This window comes from Crinia signifera, chromosome 7 (assembly GCF_055691185.1).
Source record: "Crinia signifera chromosome 7, ASM5569118v1, whole genome shotgun sequence".
NCBI lineage: Eukaryota > Metazoa > Chordata > Amphibia > Anura > Myobatrachidae > Crinia > Crinia signifera.
This window is the reverse complement of record NC_139223.1, coordinates 106,168,716-106,185,198: the sequence shown is the minus strand read 5'-3', so window position 1 is coordinate 106,185,198 and position 16,483 is coordinate 106,168,716. Positions and strand designations below refer to the sequence as shown.

General features: G+C 41.8%; 24 non-coding genes and 3 pseudogenes across 24 annotated transcripts; all 27 read left to right on the top strand.

Moving 5' to 3' along the window:
- The first annotated feature begins 83 nt into the window (after positions 1-83).
- LOC146023290 (5S ribosomal RNA) lies at positions 84-202 on the top strand. The gene has a single exon (XR_014452713.1). It is a non-coding gene; the product is annotated as a 5S ribosomal RNA (ribosomal RNA).
- Positions 203-548: 346 nt separating this feature from the next.
- Positions 549-667, top strand: LOC146023371 (5S ribosomal RNA). The gene has a single exon (XR_014452792.1). It is a non-coding gene; the product is annotated as a 5S ribosomal RNA (ribosomal RNA).
- A 345-nt stretch (positions 668-1,012) lies between these two features.
- Positions 1,013-1,131, top strand: LOC146021761 (5S ribosomal RNA). Its single transcript, XR_014451238.1, has one exon. It is a non-coding gene; the product is annotated as a 5S ribosomal RNA (ribosomal RNA).
- Positions 1,132-1,476: 345 nt separating this feature from the next.
- LOC146022149 (5S ribosomal RNA) lies at positions 1,477-1,595 on the top strand. Its single transcript, XR_014451617.1, has one exon. It is a non-coding gene; the product is annotated as a 5S ribosomal RNA (ribosomal RNA).
- Positions 1,596-2,551: 956 nt separating this feature from the next.
- Positions 2,552-2,670, top strand: LOC146021459 (5S ribosomal RNA). Its single transcript, XR_014450946.1, has one exon. It is a non-coding gene; the product is annotated as a 5S ribosomal RNA (ribosomal RNA).
- A 3,716-nt stretch (positions 2,671-6,386) lies between these two features.
- Positions 6,387-6,505, top strand: LOC146021807 (5S ribosomal RNA). The gene has a single exon (XR_014451283.1). It is a non-coding gene; the product is annotated as a 5S ribosomal RNA (ribosomal RNA).
- Positions 6,506-6,850: 345 nt separating this feature from the next.
- Positions 6,851-6,969, top strand: LOC146021750 (5S ribosomal RNA). The gene has a single exon (XR_014451227.1). It is a non-coding gene; the product is annotated as a 5S ribosomal RNA (ribosomal RNA).
- A 345-nt stretch (positions 6,970-7,314) lies between these two features.
- On the top strand, positions 7,315-7,433 carry LOC146025034 (5S ribosomal RNA; annotated as a pseudogene).
- A 344-nt stretch (positions 7,434-7,777) lies between these two features.
- On the top strand, positions 7,778-7,896 carry LOC146022148 (5S ribosomal RNA). Its single transcript, XR_014451616.1, has one exon. It is a non-coding gene; the product is annotated as a 5S ribosomal RNA (ribosomal RNA).
- A 347-nt stretch (positions 7,897-8,243) lies between these two features.
- LOC146023289 (5S ribosomal RNA) lies at positions 8,244-8,362 on the top strand. The gene has a single exon (XR_014452712.1). It is a non-coding gene; the product is annotated as a 5S ribosomal RNA (ribosomal RNA).
- A 346-nt stretch (positions 8,363-8,708) lies between these two features.
- LOC146021804 (5S ribosomal RNA) lies at positions 8,709-8,827 on the top strand. Its single transcript, XR_014451281.1, has one exon. It is a non-coding gene; the product is annotated as a 5S ribosomal RNA (ribosomal RNA).
- A 345-nt stretch (positions 8,828-9,172) lies between these two features.
- Positions 9,173-9,291, top strand: LOC146021739 (5S ribosomal RNA). Its single transcript, XR_014451216.1, has one exon. It is a non-coding gene; the product is annotated as a 5S ribosomal RNA (ribosomal RNA).
- Positions 9,292-9,636: 345 nt separating this feature from the next.
- On the top strand, positions 9,637-9,755 carry LOC146023666 (5S ribosomal RNA). The gene has a single exon (XR_014453076.1). It is a non-coding gene; the product is annotated as a 5S ribosomal RNA (ribosomal RNA).
- Positions 9,756-10,100: 345 nt separating this feature from the next.
- On the top strand, positions 10,101-10,219 carry LOC146023788 (5S ribosomal RNA). Its single transcript, XR_014453193.1, has one exon. It is a non-coding gene; the product is annotated as a 5S ribosomal RNA (ribosomal RNA).
- Positions 10,220-10,776: 557 nt separating this feature from the next.
- Positions 10,777-10,895, top strand: LOC146021803 (5S ribosomal RNA). Its single transcript, XR_014451280.1, has one exon. It is a non-coding gene; the product is annotated as a 5S ribosomal RNA (ribosomal RNA).
- A 345-nt stretch (positions 10,896-11,240) lies between these two features.
- On the top strand, positions 11,241-11,359 carry LOC146021728 (5S ribosomal RNA). Its single transcript, XR_014451205.1, has one exon. It is a non-coding gene; the product is annotated as a 5S ribosomal RNA (ribosomal RNA).
- Positions 11,360-11,703: 344 nt separating this feature from the next.
- LOC146022147 (5S ribosomal RNA) lies at positions 11,704-11,822 on the top strand. The gene has a single exon (XR_014451615.1). It is a non-coding gene; the product is annotated as a 5S ribosomal RNA (ribosomal RNA).
- A 346-nt stretch (positions 11,823-12,168) lies between these two features.
- LOC146024858 (5S ribosomal RNA) lies at positions 12,169-12,286 on the top strand (annotated as a pseudogene).
- Positions 12,287-12,631: 345 nt separating this feature from the next.
- On the top strand, positions 12,632-12,750 carry LOC146024024 (5S ribosomal RNA). Its single transcript, XR_014453421.1, has one exon. It is a non-coding gene; the product is annotated as a 5S ribosomal RNA (ribosomal RNA).
- A 344-nt stretch (positions 12,751-13,094) lies between these two features.
- LOC146021802 (5S ribosomal RNA) lies at positions 13,095-13,213 on the top strand. The gene has a single exon (XR_014451279.1). It is a non-coding gene; the product is annotated as a 5S ribosomal RNA (ribosomal RNA).
- Positions 13,214-13,558: 345 nt separating this feature from the next.
- On the top strand, positions 13,559-13,677 carry LOC146021717 (5S ribosomal RNA). Its single transcript, XR_014451194.1, has one exon. It is a non-coding gene; the product is annotated as a 5S ribosomal RNA (ribosomal RNA).
- Positions 13,678-14,021: 344 nt separating this feature from the next.
- On the top strand, positions 14,022-14,140 carry LOC146022146 (5S ribosomal RNA). The gene has a single exon (XR_014451614.1). It is a non-coding gene; the product is annotated as a 5S ribosomal RNA (ribosomal RNA).
- Positions 14,141-14,485: 345 nt separating this feature from the next.
- LOC146024659 (5S ribosomal RNA) lies at positions 14,486-14,604 on the top strand (annotated as a pseudogene).
- Positions 14,605-14,950: 346 nt separating this feature from the next.
- LOC146023668 (5S ribosomal RNA) lies at positions 14,951-15,069 on the top strand. The gene has a single exon (XR_014453078.1). It is a non-coding gene; the product is annotated as a 5S ribosomal RNA (ribosomal RNA).
- A 345-nt stretch (positions 15,070-15,414) lies between these two features.
- Positions 15,415-15,533, top strand: LOC146021706 (5S ribosomal RNA). Its single transcript, XR_014451183.1, has one exon. It is a non-coding gene; the product is annotated as a 5S ribosomal RNA (ribosomal RNA).
- Positions 15,534-15,877: 344 nt separating this feature from the next.
- On the top strand, positions 15,878-15,996 carry LOC146021801 (5S ribosomal RNA). The gene has a single exon (XR_014451278.1). It is a non-coding gene; the product is annotated as a 5S ribosomal RNA (ribosomal RNA).
- A 345-nt stretch (positions 15,997-16,341) lies between these two features.
- LOC146022515 (5S ribosomal RNA) lies at positions 16,342-16,460 on the top strand. Its single transcript, XR_014451968.1, has one exon. It is a non-coding gene; the product is annotated as a 5S ribosomal RNA (ribosomal RNA).
- The last annotated feature ends 23 nt before the right edge of the window (positions 16,461-16,483 follow it).

The window sequence follows — 16,483 nt, the reverse complement described above, 5'->3', positions numbered from 1 at the left end:
ATTAAGCCAAAACAGTTAGGAAACTTTTTTATTAGCTTACCTGGTGATAGAAGTAGAAGAGGGCAAAAAAGTGCATGTATCTCACCTACAGCCATACTACATTGAATAGGCCCAATCTCGTCTGATCTTGGAAGCTAAGCAGTGTTGGGCCTGGTTAGTACTTGGGTGGGAGACCACATGGGAACACCAGGTGCTGTAGGTTTTTTCACATTACTGGCAAATTGTTTTTATTCTCTAGCTATTTAAATTGGAAACTTTTTCTTTTTATTGCCAGTACAGACATTTGGATGAGGTCAAACAGACACAATAGCCATCACCTAAAGACTTACCACACTGTTTAGGCCCAATTCCAACTGCTTTTGGCAGCTAAACAGTGTTGAGCCTCTTTAGTAGTTTAATTTAAGATCCCCTGCTAATATCATGTCCTGTAGGTCTTTTTACATTGCCAACACATGATTTTTTTCAGTAAGCAAAAAACAGTTACGAAACTTTTTTATTAGCTTACCTGGTGATAGAAGTAGAAGAGGGCAAAAAAGTGCATGTATCTCACCTACAGCCATACCACATTGGATAGGCCCAATCTCGTCTGATCTTGGAAGCTAAGCAGTGTTGGGCCTGGTTAGTACTTGTGTGGGAGACCACATGGGAACACCAGGTGCTGTAGGTTTTTTCACATTACTGGCAAATTGTTTTTATTCTCTATCTATTTAAATTGGAAACTTTTTCTTTTTATTGCCAGCACAGACATTTAGAAGAGGTCAAACATACACAATAGCCATCACCTAAAGACTTACCACACTGTTTAGGCCCAATTCCAACTGCTTTTGGCAGCTAAACAGTGTTGAGCCTCTTTAGTAGTTTAATTTAAGATCCCCTGCTAATATCATGTCCTGTAGGTCTTTTTACATTGCCAACACATGATTTTTTTCAGTAAGCAAAAACAGTTACGAAACTTTTTTATTAGCTTACCTGGTGATAGAAGTAGAAGAGGGCAAAAAAGTGGCTGTATCTCACCTACAGCCATACCACATTGGATATGCCCAATCTCGTCTGATCTTGGAAGCTAAGCAGTGTTGGGCCTGGTTAGTACTTGGGTGGGAGACCACATGGGAATACCAGGTGCTGTAGGTTTTTTCACATTACTGGCAAATTGTTTTTATTCTCTAGCTATTTAAATTGGAAACTTTTTCTTTTTATTGCCTGTAGAGACATTTGTAAGAGGTCAAACAGACACAATAGCCATCACCTAAAAACTTACCACACTGTTTAGGCCCAATTCCAACTGCTTTTGGCAGCTAAACAGTGTTGAGCCTCTTTAGTAGTTTCATTTAAGATCCCCTGCTAATATCATGTCCTGTAGGTCTTTTTTACATTACCAACACATGATTTTTTTCAGTAAGCAAAAACAGTTAGGAAGCTTTTTTATTAGCTTACCTGGTGATAGAAGAGAAGAGGGCAAAAAAGAGCATGTATCTCACCTACAGCCATACCACATTGGATAGGCCCAATCTCGTCTGATCTTGGAAGCTAAGCAGTGTTGGGCCTGGTTAGTACTTGGGTGGGAGACCACATGGGAACACCTGGTGCTGTAGGTTTTTTCACATTACTGGCAAATTGTTTTTATTCTCTATCTATTTAAATTGGAAACTTTTTCGGTACTTATGTAGTAACTGGGCTGCCGATTTCTAAATCGGGTCGGATCGGGAGATCGCATCGCATCGCATGCGACCATGCGATTCGATGCGATGCGATGCGATGCGATGACCCGATTTTTCCATAGGAATCAATGTTAAAATGGACTGAGTCCATTTTAACATGGAATTCAATGGGAAAAATGGGTCCTTTTCATACCCCTACTATCCAAGTGGGCATGGAGTTGGATATAAACCTGTGGCGAGCGTAGCGAGCCACCGAGCCCGAAGCGTGGCGAGCGAAGCGAGCCCCGCGAGGGGACGAATACCGTCCCCTCGCGGGGCTCGCTTCGCTCGCCACGCTTCGGGCTCGGTGGCTCGCTACGCTCGCCACAGGTTTATATCCAACTCCATGCCCACTTGGATAGTAGGGGTATGAAAAGGACCCATTTTTCCATAGGAATCATTTTAACATTGATTCCTATGGAAAAATCGGGTCATCGCATCCGATATCGGATGCGATGCGATGCGATGCGATGCGATATCGCATCGCATCGCATCTGATTGTATGCCTTAACTTAAGGCATACAATCAAAAAATCGGCAGCCCAGTTACTACATAAGTACCACTTTTTCTTTTTATTGCCAGCACAGACATTTAGAAGAGGTCAAACATACACAATAGCCATCACCTAAAGACTTACCACACTGTTTAGGCCCAATTCCAACTGCTTTTGGCAGCTAAACCGTGTTGAGCCTCTTTAGTAGTTTAATTTAAGATCCCCTGCTAATATCATGTCCTGTAGGTCTTTTTACATTGCCAACACATGATTTTTTTCAGTAAGCAAAAACAGTTACGAAACTTTTTTATTAGCTTACCTGGTGATAGAAGAGAAGAGGGCAAAAAAGTGCCTCTATCTCACCTACAGCCATACCACATTGGATATGCCCAATCTCGTCTGATCTTGGAAGCTAAGCAGTGTTGGGCCTGGTCAGTACTTGGGTGGGAGACCACATGGGAACACCAGGTGCTGTAGGTTTTTTCACATTACTGGCAAATTGTTTTTATTCTCTAGCTATTTAAATTGGAAACTTTTTCTTTTTATTGCCAGTACAGACATTTGGAAGAGGTCAAACAGACATAATAGCCATCACCTAAAGACTTACCACACTGTTTAGGCCCAATTCCAACTGCTTTTGGCAGCTAAACAGTGTATGAGCCTCAGGGGCTGGCTGGCAACTTTCAGCCTGGGGGGCAAACACAAGACAGTGGCCCTGCTTTTTCTACCAGCGCATGAAATGGGATTCACAGTGTTGGAGGCCTGGTTTGCTTAATCAGCAGGAATGGGCTTAGAATGCCGCCTGTCAGAAACCAGCAAGTAGAACACAAAACACTGCATCTTTCTGCGCATGCGTCAGATAAACACACTGCTGGGGCACTGGGAGGAGACCGATTAAATCCCATTCAGTACATATTGCAAAAAGAAGCCCATAAGCTTCTATAAGGCAATGCCATTTACAGATGGCAATGCCCACCAAGTCCATGCTCTAGAATGTATCCCATTCAGGAGCTTGATGTATACGAGAAATGTGGTTGGACCGCTGAATACGGATTTTCAGAGAATTGGCCAAATTTTTACCTTTGGTGCACCCGGCCCCAGTGAGTACACAGAACCCATCTACTGTAGGAAACAATATATTACAAAATAAATCAAAAATATTTTTTAAAGTCACTTGTTACTCTTATAGTAACAACCTTAATCAACAATATAACTGAGCCCTCTATACCCGCCGCTACATCACTGACCCCTCTATACCCTACAGCAGTGGTTCCCAACCCTGGTCCTCAAGTACCCCCAACAGTGCATGTTTTCCAGGTCACCCACCAGCTACAATTATTATTCAGACACATTTTAAAAGATCCACAGGTGGAGCTAATTATGTCACTTGATTCTGTGTGGAGACCTGGAAAATTTTCACTGTTGGGGGTACTTGAGGACCAGGGTTGGGAACCACTGCCCTACAGTACTGACCCATCTATACCCTACTGACCCCTCTATACCCTCCGCTACATCACTGACCCCTCTATACCCTACAGTACTGACCCATCTTTTCCCTACTGACCCCTCTATACTCGCCACTACACTACTGACCCCTCTATACCCACTACTACATTACTGACCCCTCTATACCAGCCACTACATTACTGACCCCTCTATACCAGCCACTACATTACTGACCCCTCTATACCAGCCACTACATTACTGACCCCTCTATACCAGCCACTACATTACTGACCCCTCTATACCAGCCACTACATTACTGACCCCTCTATACCAGCCACTACATTACTGACCCCTCTATACCAGCCACTACATTACTGACCCCTCTATACCAGCCACTACATTACTGACCCCTCTATACAAGCCACTACATTACTGAACCCTCTATACCAGCCACTACATCACTGACCCCTCTATACCCTACAGTACTGACCCATCTTTACCCTACTGACCCCTCTATACTCGCCACTACACTACTGACCCCTCTATACCCACTACTACATTACTGACCCCTCTATACCCACTACTACATCACTGACCCCTCTATACCCTACAGTACTGACCCATCTTTACCCTACTGACCCCTCTATACCCACTACTACATTACTGACCCCTCTATACCCGCCACTACATTACTGACCCCTCTATACCCACTATTACATTACAGACCCCTCTGTATCCACTACTACATCACTGAAGGTGCCCATAGACCCTCCGATGCGGGTGTCAGTTTTGTGCTTAAATAGCATGCATCGCATCGCATCCCTTGTGCATGCGTTGTGCATGCGATGCGATGAAAAGCTAGTACAAAAAGTATGTGCAGCACATACTTTTTGTACTGTACGATGAGATGCTGCGGGAGCACGCATCTCAAAGTACAAAACGGACCGGCCAGGATCAGAGCGTGTATAGCCACCTTGACCCCTCTATACCCTACACTACATCACTGACCCCTCTATACCCAATACATTACTTAACCCCTCTATAAGCTACACTAATAAACTGTGTACACCCTTGTACACAACTGACCCATCTGAACTCACCACTAAAATACATACCCATCTGTACAGAGGCAGAACCACCATTGATGCAGGAGGTGCAATGTACTGGGGCCCCTGAGGACTAAAGGGGCCACTGCTGCCACCCACTGCTTTGTGGCATACTGTGAGCCTGGGTTGGAGTGGAGGAGGGGGACCCAAAAATGATATCTATGCACCACAGCATGGATTCCCAGGATGGCAGGGGACAGAGCAGCAGTGTGAGATGAGGAACAGAGGTTGGGGCTAGCGGGTCGCTGCTAATACCATGTTACAGAAGGATGGTATGGGGATTATAGCACCCTCCACAGTTTGGCGGTCTGGGCTACAGCCCTGCCTGCCCGCCCGCCCCTTAAATACATGCACAATTAGTTACACACACACACACAAAAACAACAAGCCCCCCCCCCCCTTCCAAGAACAAAACTGATGTATTCTTCCACACACACATATAATAAAGAAAATACCAGCAAACTCCCCCTCCTCCCACACACATCATGTATGCAACAGTCACACATATTTTTACTCACATGCAAACATATAGTCCACACACACACACACACACACACACACACACTAAACAAGATAACCCCACACACACACACACACATTATGTATGCAAGTTACACATATATTTTTACACTCACATACTGACACATAGTACACACACACACACTAAACAAGATAACAACCCCCCCCCCAATGTATGAAACAATGACACAAATTTTTCCACACAGTCAGACACACACATTTAACGAAGAAAACAACAGCTCCCACCCACATATCCCTCCCTACACATGACTCTTTCCACCAAAGAACTCACCAAGGAGTGCAGCTTCTGTACAGGGTGGAGAAGGGAGGGAGCAGGATCCATCATGCTGGAGAAGGGAGGGAGCAGGATCCATCATGCTGGCTGTGCTTGTGCTGCCCGGGAGGAGAGAAGAGGAGGTCGGGACACAGGAGGGGAGGGGCCAGCCTGTATGGGAGCTCAGCTAATTGGTGGCTGGTCCCAGGAGAGGGGCTGGCCCTAGTATTCAATTTGTACAGCTGTGTAGGCTCCGTACTGGCTGCACTGTGCACTGTGTGAATGACAGTGTGACCAGCCCTGAACGGCTGTCACTGTCAGAGCTATCAGTGCAGCGAGGAGCACAAGCTGCAACACCTCCCGGCCACATGAATGTGCAAGCATAGCACAGACCTGCGGCCCCAAACAGTAACAGTGTACTGGCCTGGGGGGCAACTGGCATCCTGCCCCCCTGCCCAGCCCGCCACTGATGAGCCTCTTTAGTAGTTTCATTGGTACTTATGTAATATCTGGGCTCCCGTTTATCTTATGAGACCGCGTCCCCTCGCGGGGCTCGCTGCGCTCGCCACGCTTCGGGCACGGTGGCTCGCTGCGCTCGCCACACTATATAAAATCAACTCCATGCGTAGTTGGATAGTAGGGGTATGAAAAAATGGGGTGCATTTAACATGGGAGCCCAGATAATACATAAGTACCGTTTCATTTAAGATCCCCTGCTAATATCATGTCCTGTAGGTCTTTTTACATTACCAAAACATGATTTTTTTCATTAAGCCAAAACAGTTAGGAAACTTTTTTATTAGCTTACCTGGTGATAGAAGTAGAAGAGGGCAAAAAAGTGCCTGTATCTCACCTACAGCCATACCACATTGGATAGGCCCAATCTCGTCTGATCTTGGAAGCTAAGCAGTGTTGGGCCTGGTTAGTACTTGGGTGGGAGACCACATGGGAACACCAGGTGCTGTAGGTTTTTTCACATTACTGGCAAATTGTTTTTATTCTCTATCTATTTAAATTGGAAACTTTTTCTTTTTATTGCCAGCACAGACATTTAGAAGAGGTCAAACATACACAATAGCCATCACCTAAAGACTTACCACACTGTTTAGGCCCTATTCCAACTGCTTTTGGCAGCTAAACAGTGTTGAGCCTCTTTAGTAGTTTAATTTAAGATCCCCTGCTAATATCATGTCCTGTAGGTCTTTTTACATTGCCAACACATGATTTTTTTCAGTAAGCAAAAACAGTTACGAAACTTTTTTATTAGCTTACTTGTTGATAGAAGTAGAAGAGGGCAAAAAAGTGGCTGTATCTCACCTACAGCCATACCACATTGGATATGCCCAATCTCGTCTGATCTTGGAAGCTAAGCAGTGTTGGGCCTGGTTAGTACTTGGGTGGGAGACCACATGGGAATACCAGGTGCTGTAGGTTTTTTCACATTACTGGCAAATTGTTTTTATTCTCTAGCTATTTAAATTGGAAACTTTTTCTTTTTATTGCCTGTAGAGACATTTGTAAGAGGTCAAACAGACACAATAGCCATCACCTAAAGACTTACCACACTGTTTAGGCCCAATTCCAACTGCTTTTGGCAGCTAAACAGTGTTGAGCCTCTTTAGTAGTTTCATTTAAGATCCCCTGCTAATATCATGTCCTGTAGGTCTTTTTACATTACCAACACATGATTTTTTTCAGTAAGCAAAAACAGTTACGAAACTTTTTTATTAGCTTACCTGGTGATAGAAGTAGAAGAGGGCAAAAAAGTGGCTGTATCTCACCTACAGCCATACCACATTGGATATGCCCACTCTCGTCTGATCTTGGAAGCTAAGCAGTGTTGGGCCTGGTTAGTGCTTGGGTGGGAGACCACATGGGATCACCTGGTGCTGTAGGTTTTTTCACATTACTGGCAAATTGTTTTTATTCTCTAGCTATTTAAATTGGAAACTTTTTCTTTTTATTGCCTGTAGAGACATTTGTAAGTGGTCAAACAGACACAATAGCCATCACCTAAAGACTTACCACACTGTTTAGGCCCAATTCCAACTGCTTTTGGCAGCTAAACAGTGTTGAGCCTCTTTAGTAGTTTAATTTAAGATCCCCTGCTAATATCATGTCCTGTAGGTCTTTTTACATTACCAACACATGATTTTTTTCAGTAAGCAAAAACAGTTAGGAAGCTTTTTTATTAGCTTACCTGGTGATAGAAGAGAAGAGGGCAAAAAAGAGCATGTATCTCACCTACAGCCATACCACATTGGATAGGCCCAATCTCGTCTGATCTTGGAAGCTAAGCAGTGTTGGGCCTGGTTAGTACTTGGGTGGGAGACCACATGGGAACACCTGGTGCTGTAGGTTTTTTCACATTACTGGCAAATTGTTTTTAATTCTCTAGCTATTTAAATTGGAAACTTTTTCTTTTTATTGCCAGTACAGACATTTGGAAGAGGTCAAACAGACACAATAGCCATCACCTAAAGACTTACCACACTGTTTAGGCCCAATTCCAACTGCTTTTGGCAGCTAAACAGTGTATGAGCCTCTTTAGTAGTTTCATTTAAGATCCCCTGCTAATATCATGTCCTGTAGGTCTTTTTACATTACCAAAACATGATTTTTTTTATTAAGCCAAAACAGTTAGGAAACTTTTTTATTAGCTTACCTGGTGATAGAAGTAGAAGAGGGCAAAAAAGTGCATGTATCTCACCTACAGCCATACTACATTGAATAGGCCCAATCTCGTCTGATCTTGGAAGCTAAGCAGTGTTGGGCCTGGTTAGTACTTGGGTGGGAGACCACATGGGAACACCAGGTGCTGTAGGTTTTTTCACATTACTGGCAAATTGTTTTTATTCTCTAGCTATTTAAATTGGAAACTTTTTCTTTTTATTGCCAGTACAGACATTTGGATGAGGTCAAACAGACACAATAGCCATCACCTAAAGACTTACCACACTGTTTAGGCCCAATTCCAACTGCTTTTGGCAGCTAAACAGTGTTGAGCCTCTTTAGTAGTTTAATTTAAGATCCCCTGCTAATATCATGTCCTGTAGGTCTTTTTACATTGCCAACACATGATTTTTTTCAGTAAGCAAAAAACAGTTACGAAACTTTTTTATTAGCTTACCTGGTGATAGAAGTAGAAGAGGGCAAAAAAGTGCATGTATCTCACCTACAGCCATACCACATTGGATAGGCCCAATCTCGTCTGATCTTGGAAGCTAAGCAGTGTTGGGCCTGGTTAGTACTTGGGTGGGAGACCACATGGGAACACCAGGTGCTGTAGGTTTTTTCACATTACTGGCAAATTGTTTTTATTCTCTATCTATTTAAATTGGAAACTTTTTCTTTTTATTGCCAGCACAGACATTTAGAAGAGGTCAAACATACACAATAGCCATCACCTAAAGACTTACCACACTGTTTAGGCCCAATTCCAACTGCTTTTGGCAGCTTAACAGTGTTGAGCCTCTTTAGTAGTTTAATTTAAGATCCCCTGCTAATATCATGTCCTGTAGGTCTTTTTACATTGCCAACACATGATTTTTTTCAGTAAGCATAAACAGTTACGAAACTTTTTTATTAGCTTACCTGGTGATAGAAGTAGAAGAGGGCAAAAAAGTGGCTGTATCTCACCTACAGCCATACCACATTGGATATGCCCAATCTCGTCTGATCTTGGAAGCTAAGCAGTGTTGGGCCTGGTTAGTACTTGGGTGGGAGACCACATGGGAATACCAGGTGCTGTAGGTTTTTTCACATTACTGGCAAATTGTTTTTATTCTCTAGCTATTTAAATTGGAAACTTTTTCTTTTTATTGCCTGTAGAGACATTTGTAAGAGGTCAAACAGACACAATAGCCATCACCTAAAAACTTACCACACTGTTTAGGCCCAATTCCAACTGCTTTTGGCAGCTAAACAGTGTTGAGCCTCTTTAGTAGTTTCATTTAAGATCCCCTGCTAATATCATGTCCTGTAGGTCTTTTTTACATTACCAACACATGATTTTTTTCAGTAAGCAAAAACAGTTAGGAAGCTTTTTTATTAGCTTACCTGGTGATAGAAGAGAAGAGGGCAAAAAAGAGCATGTATCTCACCTACAGCCATACCACATTGGATAGGCCCAATCTCGTCTGATCTTGGAAGCTAAGCAGTGTTGGGCCTGGTTAGTACTTGGGTGGGAGACCACATGGGAACACCTGGTGCTGCAGGTTTTTTCACATTACTGGCAAATTGTTTTTATTCTCTATCTATTTAAATTGGAAACTTTTTCTTTTTATTGCCAGCACAGACATTTAGAAGAGGTCAAACATACACAATAGCCATCACCTAAAGACTTACCACACTGTTTAGGCCCAATTCCAACTGCTTTTGGCAGCTAAACAGTGTTGAGCCTCTTTAGTAGTTTAATTTAAGATCCCCTGCTAATATCATGTCCTGTAGGTCTTTTTACATTGCCAACACATGATTTTTTTCAGTAAGCAAAAACAGTTACGAAACTTTTTTATTAGCTTACCTGGTGATAGAAGTAGAAGAGGGCAAAAAAGTGCCTCTATCTCACCTACAGCCATACCACATTGGATATGCCCAATCTCGTCTGCTCTTGGAAGCTAAGCAGTGTTGGGCCTGGTCAGTACTTGGGTGGGAGACCACATGGGAACTTCAGGTGCTGTAGGTTTTTTCACATTACTGGCAAATTGTTTTTATTCTCTAGCTATTTAAATTGGAAACTTTTTCTTTTTATTGCCAGTACAGACATTTGGAAGAGGTCAAACAGACATAATAGCCATCACCTAAAGACTTACCACACTGTTTAGGCCCAATTCCAACTGCTTTTGGCAGCTAAACAGTGTATGAGCCTCTTTAGTAGTTTCATTGGTACTTATGTAATATCTGGGCTCCCGTTTATCTTATGAGACCGCGTCCCCTCGCGGGGCTCGCTGCGCTCGCCACGCTTCGGGCACGGTGGCTCGCTGCGCTCGCCACACTATATAAAATCAACTCCATGCGTAGTTGGATAGTAGGGGTATGAAAAAATGGGGTGCATTTAACATGGGAGCCCAGATAATACATAAGTACCGTTTCATTTAAGATCCCCTGCTAATATCATGTCCTGTAGGTCTTTTTACATTACCAAAACATGATTTTTTTCATTAAGCCAAAACAGTTAGGAAACTTTTTTATTAGCTTACCTGGTGATAGAAGTAGAAGAGGGCAAAAAAGTGCCTGTATCTCACCTACAGCCATACCACATTGGATAGGCCCAATCTCGTCTGATCTTGGAAGCTAAGCAGTGTTGGGCCTGGTTAGTACTTGGGTGGGAGACCACATGGGAACACCAGGTGCTGTAGGTTTTTTCACATTACTGGCAAATTGTTTTTATTCTCTATCTATTTAAATTGGAAACTTTTTCTTTTTATTGCCAGCACAGACATTTAGAAGAGGTCAAACATACACAATAGCCATCACCTAAAGACTTACCACACTGTTTAGGCCCTATTCCAACTGCTTTTGGCAGCTAAACAGTGTTGAGCCTCTTTAGTAGTTTAATTTAAGATCCCCTGCTAATATCATGTCCTGTAGGTCTTTTTACATTGCCAACACATGATTTTTTTCAGTAAGCAAAAACAGTTACGAAACTTTTTTATTAGCTTACTTGTTGATAGAAGTAGAAGAGGGCAAAAAAGTAGCTGTATCTCACCTACAGCCATACCACATTGGATATGCCCAATCTCGTCTGATCTTGGAAGCTAAGCAGTGTTGGGCCTGGTTAGTACTTGGGTGGGAGACCACATGGGAATACCAGGTGCTGTAGGTTTTTTCACATTACTGGCAAATTGTTTTTATTCTCTAGCTATTTAAATTGGAAACTTTTTCTTTTTATTGCCTGTAGAGACATTTGTAAGAGGTCAAACAGACACAATAGCCATCACCTAAAGACTTACCACACTGTTTAGGCCCAATTCCAACTGCTTTTGGCAGCTAAACAGTGTTGAGCCTCTTTAGTAGTTTCATTTAAGATCCCCTGCTAATATCATGTCCTGTAGGTCTTTTTACATTACCAACACATGATTTTTTTCAGTAAGCAAAAACAGTTAGGAAGCTTTTTTATTAGCTTACCTGGTGATAGAAGAGAAGAGGGCAAAAAAGAGCATGTATCTCACCTACAGCCATACCACATTGGATAGGCCCAATCTCGTCTGATCTTGGAAGCTAAGCAGTGTTGGGCCTGGTTAGTACTTGGGTGGGAGACCACATGGGAACACCTGGTGCTGTAGGTTTTTTCACATTACTGACAAATTGTTTTTATTCTCTAGCTATTTAAATTGGAAACTTTTTCTTTTTATTGCCAGTACAGACATTTGGAAGAGGTCAAACAGACACAATAGCCATCACCTAAAGACTTACCACACTGTTTAGGCCCAATTCCAACTGCTTTTGGCAGCTTAACAGTGTATGAGCCTCTTTAGTAGTTTCATTTAAGATCCCCTGCTAATATCATGTCCTGTAGGTCTTTTTACATTACCAAAACATGATTTTTTTCATTAAGCCAAAACAGTTAGGAAACTTTTTTATTAGCTTACCTGGTGATAGAAGTAGTAGAGGGCAAAAAAGTGCATGTATCTCACCTACAGCCCTACCACATTGGATAGGCCCAATCTCGTCTGATCTTGGAAGCTAAGCAGTGTTGGGCCTGGTTAGTACTTGGGTGGAGACCACATGGGAACACCAGGTGCTGTAGGTTTTTTCACATTACTGGCAAATTGTTTTTATTCTCTATCTATTTAAATTGGAAACTTTTTCTTTTTATTGCCAGCACAGACATTTAGAAATGGTCAAACATACACAATAGCCATCACCTAAAGACTTACCACACTGTTTAGGCCCAATTCCAACTGCTTTTGGCAGCTAAACAGTGTTGAGCCTCTTTAGTAGTTTAATTTAAGATCCCCTGCTAATATCATGTCCTGTAGGTCTTTTTACATTACCAAAACATGATTTTTTTTATTAAGCCAAAACAGTTAGGAAACTTTTTTATTAGCTTAAATGGTGATAGAAGTAGAAGAGGGCAAAAAAGTGCATGTATCTCACCTACAGCCATACTACATTGAATAGGCCCAATCTCGTCTGATCTTGGAAGCTAAGCAGTGTTGGGCCTGGTTAGTACTTGGGTGGGAGACCACATGGGAACACCAGGTGCTGTAGGATTTTTCACATTACTGGCAATTTTTTTTATTCTCTAGCTATTTAAATTGGAAACTTTTTCTTTTTATTGCCAGTACAGACATTTGGATGAGGTCAAACAGACACAATAGCCATCACCTAAAGACTTACCACACTGTTTAGGCCCAATTCCAACTGCTTTTGGCAGCTAAACAGTGTTGAGCCTCTTTAGTAGTTTAATTTAAGATCCCCTGCTAATATCATGTCCTGTAGGTCTTTTTACATTGCCAACACATGATTTTTTTCAGTAAGCAAAAACAGTTAGGAAGCTTTTTTATTAGCTTACCTGGTGATAGAAGTAGAAGAGGGCAAAAAAGTGCATGTATCTCACCTACAGCCATACCACATTGGATAGGCCCAATCTCGTCTGATCTTGGAAGCTAAGCAGTGTTGGGCCTGGTTAGTACTTGGGTGGGAGACCACATGGGAACACCAGGTGCTGTAGGTTTTTTCACATTACTGGCAAATTGTTTTTATTCTCTATCTATTTAAATTGGAAACTTTTTCTTTTTATTGCCAGCACAGACATTTAGAAGAGGTCAAACATACACAATAGCCATCACCTAAAGACTTACCACACTGTTTAGGCCCAATTCCAACTGCTTTTGGCAGCTAAACAGTGTTGAGCCTCTTTAGTAGTTTAATTTAAGATCCCCTGCTAATATCATGTCCTGTAGGTCTTTTTACATTGCCAACACATGATTTTTTTCAGTAAGCAAAAACAGTTACGAAACTTTTTTATTAGCTTACCTGGTGATAGAAGTAGAAGAGGGCAAAAAAGTGGCTGTATCTCACCTACAGCCATACCACATTGGATATGCCCAATCTCGTCTGATCTTGGAAGCTAAGCAGTGTTGGGCCTGGTTAGTACTTGGGTGGGAGACCACATGGGAATACCAGGTGCTGTAGGTTTTTTCACATTACTGGCAAATTGTTTTTATTCTCTAGCTATTTAAATTGGAAACTTTTTCTTTTTATTGCCTGTAGAGACATTTGTAAGAGGTCAAACAGACACAATAGCCATCACCTAAAAACTTACCACACTGTTTAGGCCCAATTCCAACTGCTTTTGGCAGCTAAACAGTGTTGAGCCTCTTTAGTAGTTTCATTTAAGATCCCCTGCTAATATCATGTCCTGTAGGTCTTTTTACATTACCAACACATGATTTTTTTCAGTAAGCAAAAACAGTTAGGAAGCTTTTTTATTAGCTTACCTGGTGATAGAAGAGAAGAGGGCAAAAAAGAGCATGTATCTCACCTACAGCCATACCACATTGGATAGGCCCAATCTCGTCTGATCTTGGAAGCTAAGCAGTGTTGGGCCTGGTTAGTACTTGGGTGGGAGACCACATGGGAACACCTGGTGCTGTAGGTTTTTTCACATTACTGGCAAATTGTTTTTATTCTCTATCTATTTAAATTGGAAACTTTTTCTTTTTATTGCCAGCACAGACATTTAGAAGAGGTCAAACATACACAATAGCCATCACCTAAAGACTTACCACACTGTTTAGGCCCAATTTCAACTGCTTTTGGCAGCTAAACAGTGTTGAGCCTCTTTAGTAGTTTAATTTAAGATCCCCTGCTAATATCATGTCCTGTAGGTCTTTTTACATTGCCAACACATGATTTTTTTCAGTAAGCAAAAACAGTTACGAAACTTTTTTATTAGCTTACCTGGTGATAGAAGTAGAAGAGGGCAAAAAAGTGCCTCTATCTCACCTACAGCCATACCACATTGGATATGCCCAATCTTGTCTGATCTTGGAAGCTAAGCAGTGTTGGGCCTGGTCAGTACTTGGGTGGGAGACCACATGGGAACACAAGGTGCTGTAGGTTTTTTCACATTACTGGCAAATTGTTTTTATTCTCTAGCTATTTAAATTGGAAACTTTTTCTTTTTATTGCCAGTACAGACATTTGGAAGAGGTCAAACAGACATAATAGCCATCACCTAAAGACTTACCACACTGTTTAGGCCCAATTCCAACTGCTTTTGGCAGCTAAACAGTGTATGAGCCTCTTTAGTAGTTTCGTTTAAGATCCCCTGCTAATATCATGTCCTGTAGGTCTTTTTACATTACCAAAACATGATTTTTTTCATTAAGCCAAAACAGTTAGGAAACTTTTTTATTAGCTTACCTGGTGATAGAAGTAGAAGAGGGCAAAAAAGTGCATGTATCTCACCTACAGCCATACCACATTGGATAGGCCCAATCTTGTCTGATCTTGGAAGCTAAGCAGTGTTGGGCCTGGTTAGTACTTGGGTGGGAGACCACATGGGAACACCAGGTGCTGTAGGTTTTTTCACATTACTGTCAAATTGTTTTTATTCTCTATCTATTTAAATTGGAAACTTTTTCTTTTTATTGCCAGCACAGACATTTAGAAGAGGTCAAACATACACAATAGCCATCACCTAAAGACTTACCACACTGTTTAGGCCCAATTCCAACTGCTTTTGGCAGCTAAACAGTGTTGAGCCTCTTTAGTAGTTTAATTTAAGATCCCCTGCTAATATCATGTCCTGTAGGTCTTTTTACATTGCCAACACATGATTTTTTTCAGTAAGCAAAAACAGTTACGAAACTTTTTTATTAGCTTACCTGGTGATAGAAGTAGAAGAGGGCAAAAAAGTGGCTGTATCTCACCTACAGCCATACCACATTGGATATGCCCAATCTCGTCTGATCTTGGAAGCTAAGCAGTGTTGGGCCTGGTTAGTACTTGGGTGGGAGACCACATGGGAATACCAGGTGCTGTAGGTTTTTTCACATTACTGGCAAATTGTTTTTATTCTCTAGCTATTTAAATTGGAAACTTTTTCTTTTTATTGCCTGTAGAGACATTTGTAAGAGGTCAAACAGACACAATAGCCATCACCTAAAAACTTACCACACTGTTTAGGCCCAATTCCAACTGCTTTTGGCAGCTAAACAGTGTTGAGCCTCTTTAGTAGTTTCATTTAAGATCCCCTGCTAATATCATGTCCTGTAGGTCTTTTTACATTACCAACACATGATTTTTTTCAGTAAGCAAAAACAGTTAGGAAGCTTTTTTATTAGCTTACCTGGTGATAGAAGAGAAGAGGGCAAAAAAGAGCATGTATCTCACCTACAGCCATACCACATTGGATAGGCCCAATCTCGTCTGATCTTGGAAGCTAAGCAGTGTTGGGCCTGGTTAGTACTTGGGTGGGAGACCACATGGGAACACCAGGTGCTGTAGGTTTTTTCACATTACTGGCAAATTGTTTTTATTCTCTATCTATTTAAATTGGAAACTTTTTCTTTTTATTGCCAGCACAGACATTTAGAAGAGGTCAAACATACACAATAGCCATCACCTTAAGACTTACCACACTGTTTAGGCCCAATTCCAACTGCTTTTGGCAGCTAAACAGTGTTGAGCCTCTTTAGTAGTTTAATTTAAGATCCCCTGCTAATATCATGTCCTGTAGGTCTTTTTACATTGCCAACACATGATTTTTTTCAGTAAGCAAAAACAGTTACGAAACTTTTTTATTAGCTTACCTGGTGATAGAAGTAGTAGAGGGCAAAAAAGTGCATGTATCTCACCTACAGCCATACCGCATTGGATAGGCCCAATCTCGTCTGATCTTGGAAGCTAAGCAGTGTTGGGCCTGGTTAGTACTTGGGTGGGAGACCACATGGGAACACCAGGTGCTGTAGGTTTTTTCACATTACTGGCAAATTGT